The sequence below is a fragment of the Anomalospiza imberbis genome, unplaced genomic scaffold, assembly GCF_031753505.1.
Source record: "Anomalospiza imberbis isolate Cuckoo-Finch-1a 21T00152 unplaced genomic scaffold, ASM3175350v1 scaffold_76, whole genome shotgun sequence".
NCBI lineage: Eukaryota > Metazoa > Chordata > Aves > Passeriformes > Viduidae > Anomalospiza > Anomalospiza imberbis.
Genome location: NW_027100377.1, coordinates 138880 through 154795, shown reverse-complemented (window position 1 = coordinate 154795; position 15916 = coordinate 138880). Strand labels below are relative to the sequence as shown.

General features: G+C 40.3%; 2 protein-coding genes across 2 annotated transcripts in view; both read right to left on the bottom strand.

Moving 5' to 3' along the window:
- LOC137467702 (uncharacterized) overlaps positions 1-15916 on the bottom strand; it is a 271260-nt gene that overhangs the window by 148817 nt on the left and 106527 nt on the right. The gene's annotated exons all lie outside the window — the stretch shown is intronic.
- Positions 1-15916, bottom strand: part of LOC137467704 (serine/threonine-protein kinase PAK 1-like) — a 40510-nt gene that overhangs the window by 869 nt on the left and 23725 nt on the right. The window lies entirely within an intron of this gene.

Below are 15916 nucleotides of genomic sequence, written 5' to 3'. Positions count from 1 at the left end.
TATTTCCAAGGATTATTACATGAAAGGAATATTTGCAGTGCTTGTTGGTCCCTCTAGCACTGCTTTCATGAAACAAAAATCATCAAGTTGTTTTTTTTTTTTTTTCCTCTTGAAAAAAATGCAGATGCAGAATCCATCTAAAATAGACAGAAATAACAACGGAAGGAAGCCTGGGAGTCTCCATGAAGATGCCCACCACAATAGGAACAGCTCTGTCCTGGTGGCACTGAAAAAGATTATGACCAAAGCGACTTTGTTACTTTCTTCTTCAACCCAGAGGAAAATTTCCTTCACTTTTCCCACACCCCCAGAGGTCACAAAGAGGGTTTTATCCTGTCTCTCTGCAGCTGTGCTCAGCCACTGGATATGGTGGGGAGCTAGAGTCCTCACTGTCCTTAGAACTGTGCAAGCCAGGGATGGCCCTGCTCCTGTGGTAAAGGAACACAGCACTGGCATCAACCGCCCACGTTGGATCCCAGCCCCGGGCACCTGGCTGCAAGCTCATCAACTTGTTAAAGTACCCAGAAACAGCCAGGAGTTTAGTGTACAATTCTAACTGCAGTCGGAGAAAAACACATCCTAAACTTACCCAGGGCACCCACACGCATGACTGAACAATGTACAGATGATTTGAAAGCCTGAAAGTTTTGAAGACCCGCAGGATTTGGAAAAGATGCTACAGTATGGAGGAAAATTGATGTGCTTTGGTTAATGAAGGGAAAAACAAGCAGAACTGCTTGGGCATTGCTTTGGTGGTTTTTTTCTCCTTTTTCTTTTTATTTTCTTTTTTTTTTTTTTTTTTTTTTCTTTTTATTTTCTCTTAATTTTCCTCTTCTTTTCCCTTTTTCTCTTACTTACTTTTCCCTCAGAGCAAATCTGCTTGGGGCTGCCAGGACTGAGCCTTGCAGGCAACACAGGGACTGAGAGTACCTGGAGTACAGCCCGGGGAAACACTGCAACTGCAATCTTCTTCTGCACTAAGAAGGACAACTTCTGCCTCTCTTTAGCTGCCATCGCCGTGACATCAGCACTGCCGCCCTCTACCTGAGCAGAAAAATAATGAAAAACTTTCCTGAACAAACAGTCCCTTGCAAAGGTGGGCAAGGTCATTCTGATGACTCCTTTGGTCTCCAGGCCTCTAAATATACTGGACCTGTCTGTGCCACGGCTGCAGGAAGGACATTGACCTCCTGCCACAATTACAGGAACGGCCGAATGGCAGAATTACCCCAACATCTTCGGCAAACTCCTGGAAATTCTTGGCCATGGCTCTGCCTGGGTCAATCTCCATTGACTGTTATTACCAACCTTCTGAGTACACCAATAATCCCTGCCTCCCACAGCTTTTAGCAGGAAAATAGAGTGAAGCTGGCCTGATGTTCTGTGTTCACAACTGGGCCCCACTCTCTGGTCACCCTGGTGGGTTGAGTCCTCACCCAGCAGGGCCTGTGGTGGACAAGAGAGCAAAGCAGAAAAGTCAGAGATGCAGATGGGAAAGAAAAACCTCAAACTGACATTTGAAATAAGCACTCATTCAATAAGAAAATGGTTTACACACCCACAGCTCCACATTTGTGCAGGAGGGAAGAAGGGGAATAGGAGTGCAGAGAGCGGGAGGGATTGTGCACACCCAGCTCATCGTCAGGCTCGGAGCTTCATCTCGTGGCTGCTGGCCACCAGCAGCAGCTCCTGGCCAAGGGGGCTGGAGGCCACCACATCTCTTGGGGATCTGGAGCTCAGCGGGGCTCTCAGAGACATGGACACGCTTTCTGATGGCCTTTTACTTATTACTTTTTAATGGCACCCATCTTGCATTTCTCAGCATTGAATCTCTCTTAATGTTCACGTCGGAGTCACTGATGGACAAAGCTGCACGTCTGGCAGGGCTGGACCTGGATGGACGTGGATGGTCTTGGTGGGAGGAGTTCAGGCATCACCCCAAAGCAGGCTCACCTGTAGATGTGCAGGACCAGGTGGAACATTTTGGGGAACAAATTGGAGCCTCTTATTCCCCAGAGATGCTCAGAGCATAACTACAAGACTAAGGAAAGGGATGAGCATCTGGTTAAACCCAAAGTAAAATCAGCTGCGTGGGACCCTGGACAAGGAAGGCAAGAAAGCAGAAGATCATGTATTAGAAACACTCCTGCTCTTTAGAGCTATGCTTTTATCCTACAGGAGATAGATCTCTCAAGTCAGAGAGACAGTAATTATTTTCTAACAAAAAACTGATACCATTTGCTTACACCTTAGGAAAACTGCATCTTGAATTTCAGCAGTGGTCAGTGATGTTTAAGCTGCTTTTTTGCAGCTGAAAATCTGGCTGATGAGATCCAACCCAAAGGCATCTTCTCCCATACCAGCACCTGTGACACTGATGACAGCATGCAGGGCATGTTTTTTAGCAAGGAAAACAGCTCCTTTCCCCACATGCAGCAGGGACATTGAAGTCGGGGTTAAATGTCTCTAAAATCCTTGGCTGCAACAGAGGTTTTATCCCCAAAAGCAACAGAGAATAACAGGGTTATTAAGTAAGACGTTTTGCTCTCAGCAGCAGGATTTAAGGCTAAAACCTCTCTAGCATTTTCTGCTTGGTGTAACAACTCCGAAATCTCCAACCTCTCTGTCCCAATTCTCCTCCTGTCTCTCATTTTGCACAGTCCATGTCTCAGAAGCTGATGAATGGAGAGTAAATTGCTGAATGTTTCAAAACCCCGCTTCGTAGGATCAGTCCTAATTTGTCCAATTTATAACTACCGTGCTTTCATGACGACTTCTCTTCCCACCAGCTAACTGTCTCAGAACAAAAGAACCCATCATTATTCCTGCAGAATTCAGAGTGGTCTCTGGAAGAAAATGATTTTTTCTGACGTTTTCCTTCTGAAGGATATCCATGATAGTCAGGACATGTGATTGCTGAGCTCCAGAGTAATGGTGAGCTGCCACAAACAGATCTGCTGACTTCCAAATTCTCAGTAGCTGGGTCTTGCTGTGGAAACAAGATTTCACATATTTTGCATGCAACAGTGGCTGTGCAGTTGCTCTTTATTTTATTCTTCCTTATTTGCACTTTTGCTTAATGGTGGCATTTTTTATTTCTCTCCATGTATAGAAAACTTCCATAAGCTTCTAATTCTTCTTACTTATGAACCTGGGGCAATCTCCAGGACATTAGCAGGCAAATTACAAAAGGATTTAGAAAATGCAACGAATAGGAGCGGGCAAAAAGGAGCATGGTATGGCTGTGTTCTCTCGATGGCCAGCTGTGTGCTTATGTCTTCCCAAAGAGACTCTCCCAGGACCAGGTCAACATCCACAAATTAGTGAAACAGAAAATCAGGAGCCTAATTAATGGTCTCCCTGCTGATGAGGAAAACAGTCAAGACAAAGAAAGGCTGAGGAAAAGACGAACCAAAGGCCTGGTGTATGTGTTCTCAGGAGCTGTGATTGCAGTTTTGGCAGCTAAAAACTTAAAGTTTCAGCCCAGTCTTCTTGTTCCCTTTTCACCTGGACAAAAGGGCTTAAAAAGAGGAACTGGATTTCGAGTGTGTGTAGGAGAATCCAAACACAGGCACAATCAGCCAGTTTGTGAAAAGGAAGAAACTGACAGCTTTGAAGCACTCAGTTGGTTTCCTAGTTAATTTCCGTGCTGTGATAAGCAGTTCCATGACTGAACAGCAGAATGTTGTTAACAAACTGAAGTCGGGGCTTTGTGGACATTTAAAACCATAATTTCTCCAGAAATTATGGAGAAGCTGAACACAATAATGGAGACAGTTCCACTGGGCCACAGCAAGTGCGCCGCTGATCTGGAGAAAGAGTACTCGTCTGGAGTGTGGATTGTGTGACAGACTGTCCAGTATGAAAAACAAAGCATCCTTGCAGAAGGCAATATTTGAATTTACAGGAAGGCTTCATGCAGTGCAGATGAAACACCAGTCACTGCACTTACAACTTGCAGAATTCAAATGGAATTTCAGTCAGATGAAAAAAAGAAGCTGAGAAAGCCCAGAGGCTGCAAGAGCAATTAAATATGCTTCAGCAAAAATTCATCACACTGTGAGAGGTTGGAGTGTAAGAGAATTAAACAATGCATTACATTGGAAGCATCAGGCACGATCCCTTTGGAATGAATAGGAGCAACAGCTACAGGACTAAAAGGAAAAACCAGAATTGCACTCCAGTGAAGAAGGAGATAAAAGCTAAGTCTTCAATGAAACTCTAAAAGAAGACAGACAGCATGGCCATGCACTGGACCTGACAACTTCTCTTCATAAAAGGAAAGAGAAGACAACTGTGAGAAAGTCTGCATTTTATAACTCAATCTTTATTTCAGATATCCAAATTTAAACCTCACTTTTCTGTGACCGTGATTTGTCCATGGAGTTAGTTTGTTGTCTTACTCCCTATTTTATTTGTTTTACAATCACAACCTTGTGCACTAAATTCTCTTGGAATAATAAGGAAGAAATGAAACAACACACAATACAGCCTCCATCCCCGCTTATTTTGTTTGGCACAATATATTTAAAATAGGTACATGACACAGAATTAACAAAACCACGACTGAAAGCCATTTACAAAGATCAGGTCACAAAGGAGAAATGAAGTTTTGAGACTTATCCCAGAGAGTGTGGAATGTTGTGGAGTTTTTATCTCTTGCAATCAAAACCTTCAGTCTTGAATGATATATCCCAGGTATCCTGATGGATGTGTGCTGTAAGACAAAACCTGAAAGAAGCTCAGGATACCGTGGCTGGAGCCAGCAAAGAGTTAAACCATCTGCACGCTAAGTGTGCAGACAGAGACTTTAACAGGAACTTTAAAATCGCAGCCACAGAAAGTACAGCAGTGCTTGGAGAAGGAGAGAGCTCTTTCCCAGGGAACTGTAGGTGGGTTTTATTCAGTTGTTGTTTGACACACATGCTCACACATGGGGCTCGAAATCTCTCGGCTTGAGAGGTTTCACGAGAACCTTTCCCTAGCCCTGACTCCCTCCTCATCGCGGGAGATGTGCTGCTGTGGCCCAGAGAGGCCCCTGCTTTGAATTCGGTCCACAGACATTCAAAACTTTCTGGCTGTTTGTTCCTCTCCATAACCTGGGCGCTGCCCTGAGGACACGCAGTCTCAGCCTGGCTCTGGTGTCAGTCGGTCTTTCACTTCCTGCAGTTATATTTTACCGTCAGGAGCCCTTAAGCCTTGCAAGATGTCTGGGAGGCCGGAGAGAGGGCGGGAGCCGCGCTCCGTTCCGGGAGCTGTGACGTCACTGTGCGCGTCCATGGCAGCCGCGGAATTCCCGCCTGGCTCCCCGCTGGTCCCAGCATTGGAATTCCTGCGGCGGTGCCGGCTCGTCATGCTGGAGGAGGAGCACCGGCGGGACAGCTCCAGAAATCCGCTGCAGACTTTCCAATGAGTTTCTGCAGCTTCAGCGCGGATTTGTTACTCGCTCCGGGCTTTGCCAGTTCTAAGTTAGTGCCCCTTCAGATCACCGTTAGATTTATTCTTGAGCGGTCTCGGGGACCTTCAAATGTCGTGGAACCTTCAAATGTCGTCTTGCTCCACCCCCTGCCATGGGCAGAGACACCTTCCACTGTCCCAGGGTGCTGCTCCAAGCCCTGTCCAGCCTGATCTTGGACACTCCCAGGGATGGGGCAGCCACAGCTTCTCTGGGCACCCTGTGCCAGGGTCTCCCCACCCTCACCCTCAGTTTCTTCCTCATATCTAAATCAGTGGCCTATTCTGAAGAATCAGCATATATTCAGAAGTTTGCAAGAAGAAACTGACACAAGTTTTAAATGAGACATCAAACCTAATTCCCCAAGCAAAAGCTTCCTCTGCTGTTTTGTTTACTTACGGAACTCCAACAAGCTGCTCCGTGGCACTGGAATTTTTTTTTCCCCCTATGTGAAATAGCATGCTTTTTGAATTTATTCCTTTGTGTGCTAGTAAGCTGTTGATAGGTATTTTAACAGAGGAATAGTTCATGTTCAAAATCTTTAGCATTCCCAGGTGACACTCTTCAGAATTAGATTTTTCTTTTCCTCTATGTGACTTCAGAGTCATTGAAAGAAGTTTTAAAACTTCAGAATGATGTGGATGTGACAGAAAACATTTTGATATTTTGATTGTGTTTGAATGATTTGTTTTTTGATTGTTTTGATCTTAACTCTTGATAAGCGTTATGAAACTACAATTTTGTTTGCATTATGAGAGTTTGGTGTAGGTTGCAATAATAAAAAGAATGATGCTGTGAAAAATGATTTTCTTAGTTCTCAGGGCTACATCTTCATGCAAAAATTCTGTGCAATTTGTGAAAGACTTAGCAGCCTTTAACACAGCAAGTGTTCTGTTAGGCAGGCAACCTTGGATATTTTATCTACTTAAAAAATCGTTGTACCTTTGTTTATCTCCCTTAGAATTGTGTAGAATTGTTTTGAAGAGAAGCAGAGTTTGTAATCTGCTTAGGAGAACGTAGTTCAATCTACGCAACCATAACATTTTTTTATTGGTGTTCTGAAAACTCTGACGGTGGATATTCTGCTATATATATATTTATTTATTTCTCTACGATATTCAGGCTTAGAGGACTAGCAGTACAATTCTATTTTCTTAAGCCGATGCCAGATTGAAGTTGTGGTAATTGTTCACGTGGAATGGTAGTATGAGTGGTTAAAAGATCAGTATTTTAGTATGTTGACAAATAAAGTAAAGCATGTCTCTGCTAGTGGCCTTGATGGTTTTATGATATAGAAGAGGCTTATCTCTGAAGCTCATCAAGTAAAAGGATGTATGGCTAACTATGTTCTTAATTCTCTGCAGTTTATAGACGTAAAAAAACCGCAGTTTGGACACCATGAGTTCACCCCCTTCAGACAACATCACTTCCTGGGAAGCTGATTGGTGAGGTCCAGTTCTGGATTTTAAGTGTAGCAGTTTAATTCCCGCTTTTGTGGCTTATTTATTTTCTAGATGCCTGAAATGATGCAATTAGTGCTGAGCAGGAAGCAGATGTGGTGTGGTAGATGTGAGCTGTCATAGAGCCATCAGGAGGTAGAGATAGTTTCTGCCAGCACACAGGAGCACTGCCCAGGAGGCACAGGAGGGTTTTCCACATTTATTGAGGTGGTAGAGGTTGGCTGTAAGTCTTACCATGACCCCTGTGTTTTATAACTTTATAAGAGTTTGACACAAACTATTTGTCTCTCTTTAGTCTGTACAAAACTGCCTGTTATATGGGAACAGCAAAATTCCACAAATACAGACTTTGGTTAGAAAATCAGACTGCAGTCTGCTCCCTGAGCTGCAGAAGTTTTGCAAAATTACACTGCTAGGTAGTAAGTGAAAGAACATTTCTCTAAATTGCAAAATTATTCTGCATTTTCTGCCAGCTGTGGAACTGAAGGTAGTGAAAAGCTGCTTTTCTGCAATGGTCAGTGCTGACTGTAACCAACAGACTTGTGAACTGAACACTGAGAATTAAGGTTTTGAGCTACAAAATACCTTCTTGCAATGCAGAACTCAAGAGCTATTTCATGTGCTTAATAGAAGATTCTTAAAGTCCTGCTAAAATGGTGTCTTATTAAAAGCTGTAGTTGGTAAAAAACATATTTTAGATCAATAGCAAGGGTTAATGAGCTACTAATATATGAAAATGGATGTAGAAAACATTCTCTGAATTTTGTTAGACTGCAAATTGTGCATACTTTGAAACCTTCCAGGGACTTTGTGTGGTTTTGTCTTTGACTGAATCTTCTGAGAGCTTTATGGCTGTAGCACTTCTAGCTGTTACATGAAGATGGAAGGAAAAATCTCCTAGAAGTGGTAGTAGGAAGCTTTCATAAAGTCCTGCATTTGCTGGCCATGCTGTGACAATTAAAGAAAGTATCACAGAAACAAAAATTCTTCGGGCTAGTTTCTAATTTATTTGAAAATGTGTAAGTAGACAACCAAAATGAAGTGGGTAACATAAGCAATAGTTCAACAGTGCTGGCACGGGCTGGCTGGGGATTTTTTCATTTGTTTGTTTTTTTGTTGGTTTGGGGCTTTTTTTTTTTTTTTTTTTTTTTTTTTTTTTTTTTGTTCTATACTAAGAAAAAAATCAGGGTTTTCTGATATATGTTTTTAAGTTTCCATCAATTGTATTGTGACTTCAGAAGTGGTGCATAAGCTATTTCAAAAGGTGTCTAATGCTTTTTTTTGCCAGTACTTAGTATTATGTTCTCTGTTTTAATGCTCTAATACACATTTTTCATTTCCATAGCATCCTTAATTTACTAATGCTTGTGGTGTCATATCGTTTGTGCATGGTATAGATTTGTTTTTTTATTCTCCCCCACAGTGCTCCCACAGATTCAGTTAAGCAGAATAGTTAATTGCATAGTTAGTTTCTCCTATGAGTAAGTTTTTATGTGTCTTTCCCTTATGATTTTTTGTTGGTGGATATTTCATAGGAGAGCTGAAAGAAACAGATTTCTTTAATTCTCACTGCCATACAAACCAATGTAATTTAATTAAAGCCTTAAAGGTTTTTACAAAGAATGGTTATTCTCTTGCTTTCATTCTGTGTGGTCTCCATGAAAATAATGGTAAATCTCACCAAGTTAAAAGAAGGCAAATGATTCTCCTGCTGCCTACAGACCAAATAAATGGTCCCTTTCCATCACCCGTGTTTCTTGGACCAAGTCTTCCCCAGTTTTCAGTTTGGGTTTCCTTTTTCCCCCTTGGTGCTGCCTGGCTTTTATCTATTTTCAGCTGAGATTGGCAGTTCGTTCATCATCTCCAAATAAAATTACTTGCCCTTATTTCTTCTGTGTTTTCCCCAGAAAGGGAGGAAAAACAGTCACTCAAAGCTATAACATGATGGGCACAAACAATATTTTCTTCAGCTTATAGATGCTCTGGATGCTCAGGTTCCACTTATTTCCAAATCTTCTTATTGCAGTACCTGAGTTGCATTTAAAAAAGTGATTTTAATTGTTGTTGATCTCTTGCTCTTTGAGTCATGTTGCTTGCTCTGAGTATGGCTCTGGTAGTAAGTACTGAAAACCAATAATGAGCTTGTGGTTTTCTTGCAGTGCATGCAGGTTTTAATGATTATTATCTCCTACATTTATTAAATACATCAAATATGTTAAGAAGATGGCACCTTGTGGAACAATTTCTGATTACGTATAGATGTTCTGATCTGACAGATGAAGTCTGTCTTCTTTTTAAATGGGAACACACTTAGTATTTGTTCAATTATAAAATATTTATGGTCGGCAGCTAAAAAAATGAAACTTCACTCTTTAATAGTAGTAATGTCTTTAAAGACAAGATTTAATCTAAGTTACCGATCCCCCTTGTTGATGGCACTTGTGTCTCTTTGGCCAGTCAAAAAAAAAAACATGTGAAAACATATGTCATTGGGTAATTTTTGGTCATGAAAAACGTTAATTGTGCCTAGACACAAATCTATAGATAAAGTGGTCACTTTTTATTTAGAAAGAGCTATTAATTAAATGCCAGTACAGTGTTATTTCTGTACAAAATACTTCATGTAGACAAAGGTAAAGTATTTTAGTACTTCTATTTCTGTAATATAGGATACCAGTTTAGTGCTTAATTTAATCATGTTTCTTTTATCAGTGTATTTCACATGTATTGCCCATAAACTCTTGCACTTTTGTCTGGAGAAAATAATTATTGCAGTCTTACATACTTAAAATAACGTCAAAATGAACATATCAAATAATGTAAACACTGATTTTCAAGAACTGAAATAACTTAAAACTTAAAACTTTTCCAGTTTGAAGTTATAATAATTTCACTTAAAATTACTCAACAGGTTAATGAATACTTTTTGATATATACTTATTTATATGTATATATACATATTTGTGTGAGTGTGTATATATACAATTTTATATATTCTTTGTATGCATTTTTCACTTTACGTATAGAAACTTGGTTTGGACTCTTATTGTTATTGTTTGCGGTGCTTGAGGGCTGATTTCGTTAATTGCCAAGTAGATTTTGTTTTAACTGCAATAGTAGTGGAAATTACGATAGAACAGGGCAGTTTGGAGGACTAAACCTTCAATTTGTGTTGTGTTTGTGATCAGTTGCATGTCTGTAGTTTGAATGTATCTCTGAAGACAAAGCATGTAAAAGAGAGGTTTTTTCCCACATCTGTGCATTTGATTCATGACAGAGATGGTTTTGAGACAGTAACTAATGTTAAAAAATGAGACTTATTGTGGAGACAAAAAGCTTGCCAGTCGTTTTAACTTGCATAATTGGAATTATGTTTTTATGCCTCCTGGAAGTTAATTATCAAAAATGAAGGAAGTTCATTGTCAGAAACAGATAAGATACTGAAAAATAGTAATGAATGCGTTACGCTTAAATCAACTTTGTTAATCCAAGGTGAATCTCTCTTTAAAGTTCCTGCTGCCACATCTCTCTTATCTTGCACAATTCTATATAATCTTTATAATCTGGCGCAATTCTATAGAATCCTTCCTTCAGAGAGCAATAGTAAAGTGAAAACTGCACCAAATAATTTTACTTACGTGAAGGTTTAAAACCCTGGACCCATGATTGGGTAATTGAAGTAAAGAAGCATTCAAATGTCAAAGGAATGCTCATGTTTTTTCAAAACACATTTTTCAGCTCAGATAATGATATAGAAGAGTTCCAGTTGTCTCAGGATAGAAATCAACTAGAAATGGACACTGCTGAAGATCTGAGAAGAAAACTCCATAGGCTGGAGAAAAGAAATTTGGAATTATACAATCAACGCAATCAAGAGGTAAGGACTTTTCTTGTTTGTTTGTTTGCTTTATTTTACCCTTGGAATAAGTGTAATTTGTTTCCTTGAAATAATCCTCTCATCAGGTGACTCAAAATCACATTCAGTAGTTGGAAAATATCGAAGTAGCATTGTACAGACATCTTTCGCCTGTCCGTAGGAACTGATATCACTTCTAGCGTCATTGCTAATAGTTGAAGGTGTGTGCAAGAAACTTGAGCACTTCACAAGAGCAAAGTCATGCAGAAGAACATTTTGCACCCCTAGTTTTGGAATTCTTGATGTAAGATGTGGTTTGTTTGAGTGTTTTAATCCCAGTAATTCCAGGGATCCATTTTACAGAATCACCCCACAGCTGATGGAGCAGTGGGAGCCCGACAAGAGCAAGTCACTGTGGGAGAAGCAGGAATCTCTAAATAAACGGATAGGGAACAACAAACTTGGTTTATTGGCTGTATTTAGTGGAAGGCAGATGAATGAGCACCCGCACCAGCTGCCCCTAACAAACTCCTCAGAGCAGAATTGTTACTTAGAGCAGTAATAAAATTCAAATGAAAGAAAATTTTAATGAAGTATTTTTTCACTGCTGCTTCATTTAGGTACCAGTTTGCCACAAGAGCATCAGGGAAAACCTTTGTAATGGGGTTCAATTATTTCCCATGACTGGAGCTCCTGGTTATAAGGAGGCTGCTGCTTTGTAGATGTTCTGAAGAAGTGCATGTTTTACTTTCCACCTTCTTGCATTCAAATGGCTTGAATGTGTTTTCCTGGGTCCAGTTTTTGGCAGCAGTGACTAGACTAGCTTTCTTGCACCAGATAAGAGCCATTTGGAAGCCTTTTCTTTGTTCTGTTTGTCGTGTTTAATAGCATACTGCTATTAACTGCTATTATGACTGCTGGACGTCATTGGACTGAAGTTTGTGTTTACATAGTGAGTCACCAGGTGTCTGATAATCTAGTATCCCAACACAACTGCTTTTCTAGTGGCTAAATGCAGTTACCAGAAAATTGCCTGTGGAATATAATTGTAGTTTTTATTTTCTTAAGGCAGAGTATCTTTGAAAAAACAGAGAGGTATATTCGAGGTACATGAAAGTCATCTGGGAACAGGATCAGTTTGCAAAAAAAAAGTATCTAAAATGTGCAGTTTCAGGACTGTACTTCAAATTCAGATGGAATAAGATGGCAGCTGTGAATGCAATTTCTGAAATATTTATTTTCTAGATATCTCACTATAAAAAAAAATGGAATTAAGGTTGAAACGTGAGAGAGGAGAAGCTCTTCATCAGCATCTGGAGAGTGCAAGGTCATTTACTAGAAAAGAGGCTCATATACAGCTGCATTCTGCAGAGGACGAGTTGTGGGATGTAACAAGCAAACTTTTGGAACTTCAAGGTAATAAAAACCCAAAAATCATAGACCAGAGGCTACATCAGTCCCAAGTCATGAAAGCAAGCAGAGATTGCACAAGGTTTTACGGTTACAGCCTTTTTTGAAAGTCTCTTATTTTCCCATGTCTTGCTCATCTGCTTCTGTAAGCTCCTAAGAGTTTAGAAAGCCCTTGCAGTCTCATATGAATTCAATATAACCTGCTAAACCTATAAATTCCTTTTTTTCCCTCTTGCTCCTTACCTTCTGTTCTTCCTTCCCTTGGTGTGTACAGAACTGTAATTAAGGTGTCCCTCTCCACTTCCTGCTTATCACGATGCCAGCAGTTCTTCCCTCTACATTTCAGGGGAAAAGAAAAATAAAATCTAATCCTGTTTATTAGTTTACATTCTTTCCAAAAACTTTTTCTTTCCCCCCAAGAGCTCTCATTGTGCTGCTTTTTCCTTTCACCTTTTCAGATATTTCTAGCTATTCATTGCTCATATCTGGCCTCTTCATGTCATCTTTGGTTTTGTTTTTATACAAATAACGTGTGTTATGATAGGAGTATGTGGAAAGGAGGGGTTTTACCTACATATTTTCCCCCCTATTAGTTTTGCATTCAGAAACTCCAGTTTTCTTAATCCTTCTCAAACAGGGAGGTATTTCTCACACTTAAAAGCTGGGGAGATGCATTTTTTTTTTTGTTACCTAAGTAAGTCTAATACTCTTTAAATTTAGTACAGGAGATGTATTTGTGAACCTTTGGTGTTCACTGAAAAGACTGGAGCACTCCTGGACTTTGTAACCTTGCAAGGATGGAAGGAGACTCTGAAACTTGCAAGTGCGCTTATACTGCCAGATTTTTTTAAAGATAATAAGAAATCTGCACTTTCATTCATTTGGAGAACACACAAATTACAAAAATCTCGGTTGGTTTAAATTCCTCAAACTGTTGTTTGTTTGGCTGGGGTTTTTTGTTAGTTTTGTTTTGTTCTTTGTTGGGGTTTTTTCTCCTGTTTTGTTTTTATCGTGACACATGTCAAAGAAGCCAAATAGTCGTGGTGTTGCTTCTCATTTCTTTTTCAGTTTTTAACTTACCGCTTCTTCTTCCTGGTCTCGTGGGGCCTTGCTCACCTCGTGCGGTGTTTTTCATACAATTTCAAATTCTTGGACAGAGCACCTCACTTGTGCCCTGTCTTTAGTATTTTCTCCAAACTGTTTTTCCGCTGTTCTTCTTGAGGCTCGACTTCCTGACATCTGACAGGTGTTCCCCATCATTGTGTCCACTAATTCTCTGTGTTTTCCCACCATGTCTCTTCTGGTTGTTTCACCCTTCTCCAGCTAGGAAGAAATTTCAGAAGAATGGGATGAGTTTGAAGTAAAAATCTATTAGAAAGTGGTGATCACATAAATGTCAACATAGCTAGCTGTACTCAGCAACATTAAAAGCTAATACAAAATATTTTGGCTGAGATTGTGAAATGAAGCAAAGTTCCTAGTAAAACTGCTTTTAGGAAAAGAACTTTTCCTTGGCATTGAAGCTTTCACAGAGAAGTAGATCCACTATTTCCCTGTCTTGGGGCAGTTGCTGGGCTGAAGATTTAAATCACTTGGGCAGCAGTAAACTTCCCCAGAAAAGCCAAACCTTTGCTCATTCACCCAACCTGCCTGAGGTTTTCCTAGAGTCTTTTTCATGTGGCCGGTCTCTGTCTTTACCGTTCCTTAAACTGAGCTTGAAATGAATTGATACAGACTAAATTTTCACGTAGATATTTGGAAATAAGCTAGCCAAGTGTTGCAGAAAAATGCAAGTAAGTTCCTCATCCTATAGAGGCCTCACTTGAAAGAGTTGAATTTTTATTCCTTTCCAAAGGGAGAAGAGCTTTCATTTGTAGAAATCTCCAAAGCATTTCCATGACCTTCTGTGAAAGATGCTACAGGATGACAAAATGTGGCTGCTTCTCTGTAGTGAAAGTGAAAGTGTTAATGTTCCAGTGTGTCACAGGATATCCCAATACACTGATAAACATAGGTTAATTATAGCTTATTTTTTTTCTGAACATGCTTATTTGCAGAGCTATTTTTCTCTTTTTTTTTTTTTTTTTTTTTTTTTTTTTTGTGAATAACAGTACTCGATGACAAATACCAGCAGAAAGCAGCACAGACTGAGAAAATGGTTCACAGTGCTCAGAGGCAGTGGGAAGAGGAGAAACAAAGATTTGCAGTGGAGAGGGATAACATACACAGAGTACACCTTGCTGAACTGGAATTCCTTTTCAAAGAAAAAACTGAAGCAGAAAAGGCTTGTCAGGTATGATATATGAAAAGGTGGAAAGTTCCATGAGATGCTGGCTGAAAGGTTTTTGGTGCAAAGTATGTGGTGGGTTGGAGTTTTTCTGGTTTAAGGGGAAAAAAAATTCTCCAAATAGCTAAGTACTGCAGAATAGTCCTGAAGGTTACAGCTTTATGAAGTTACACTTAGTGTGTAACACTGGTTTGGGGCTTTGATGGAATGTGTTGTGGCTGGTTGGCATGGTAAACACCTAAGCCAAGTTATCAGTACACAGTGGTCAAGAGAGGAGCTTGTGGACAGGACCTAAGATCCTTCTCAAAACAAGCAGCAACACAAGTCAGTTTTTATTCAAAGCTGATTCTTATAAAGGTAGGGCAAGATACAGGCTGTGAAGAAGCCTGTTTTTAGATAGAGTTTTCTTTTTTAAGTTGCCAGCTGCAAGCAGGGTAAGCTCTGAGTTCTGGCTAACAGTAGGTTGGCTGAGTTGGTTTGAGGAGGCTCTGGAAGGGTATTGCCTTCTGTTGTGTACAGTGTTTTGTAGAAGCTGCCTTCAGAGACTTTAATGCGGCAGCAAAAGATCAACGTTGAAAAAGTACGCTATGCTCTGTCAAGTGATGTTTGTCCTCGAAAAAGGACAAAAGGAGCAGTGTGTGGCTCAGGGCATTGTGTTCTCTGTCAGTTCCCTGGCAGTGTTCTCTGCCAGTGGTTGTAGAGGAAGAGGCTTTCTGGGTAGATGTATTAAAGCTACCAAATTTTAGGAAATGTAATTGACATGAGTAGCCTAAGATTGCCATGAATATATCTAGCTCATTAAACAGGGCAGCGTGAGCTGTAGGCTTTCAGGATCTTGACGGCTCTGAACTCAGAAGTCTTTCAGAACCTTCAAAACTCTCTGAAAGGCAAATGTGATTCACTAACAGGTGCCAAACCCTAACCTGCCTTCAGCAGTAAAAACGTTCCGTTTTTCCCCTTTGCTTTTGTAGCTGCTCCTCTGCCCATCACCCTACAGTTATGTCATGTATAGTTATAAAGTTCCGGGAAATAAAAAAATCTTACATCTGGACTTGACTGCATTGAAAGCTTAATTGATTTAAACTTGTCAGATAAACATCAGAAACATGTGGGTTTATAAATTATGACTTTGAATGCGTTGCAGTCTTGTGTGTTGTGTATTTACAGGCTTGGTTGAAATCTCCTGTAGTTATTCTGAGCTATAAATGAAAGCTAAAGAGATTTAATTGTGGTCTTAATACGTGCAGAGAAGTGGGATTCTGAGCATGTAGGCAAATCCTGGCTGGGAAAACTGCACTTCATAAACTGTAATTCTGAACTTGGCTGGGAAAATGCTGAGGCAGGCATGGGAGTGGAGTCACAGAGCACTGAGACGTGTCTCTGGGACACGCAGGAAAAGTCTCCCTCTGCTTTGTGGCAGATTCATGATGAGCTCTGTTGGGTGTATC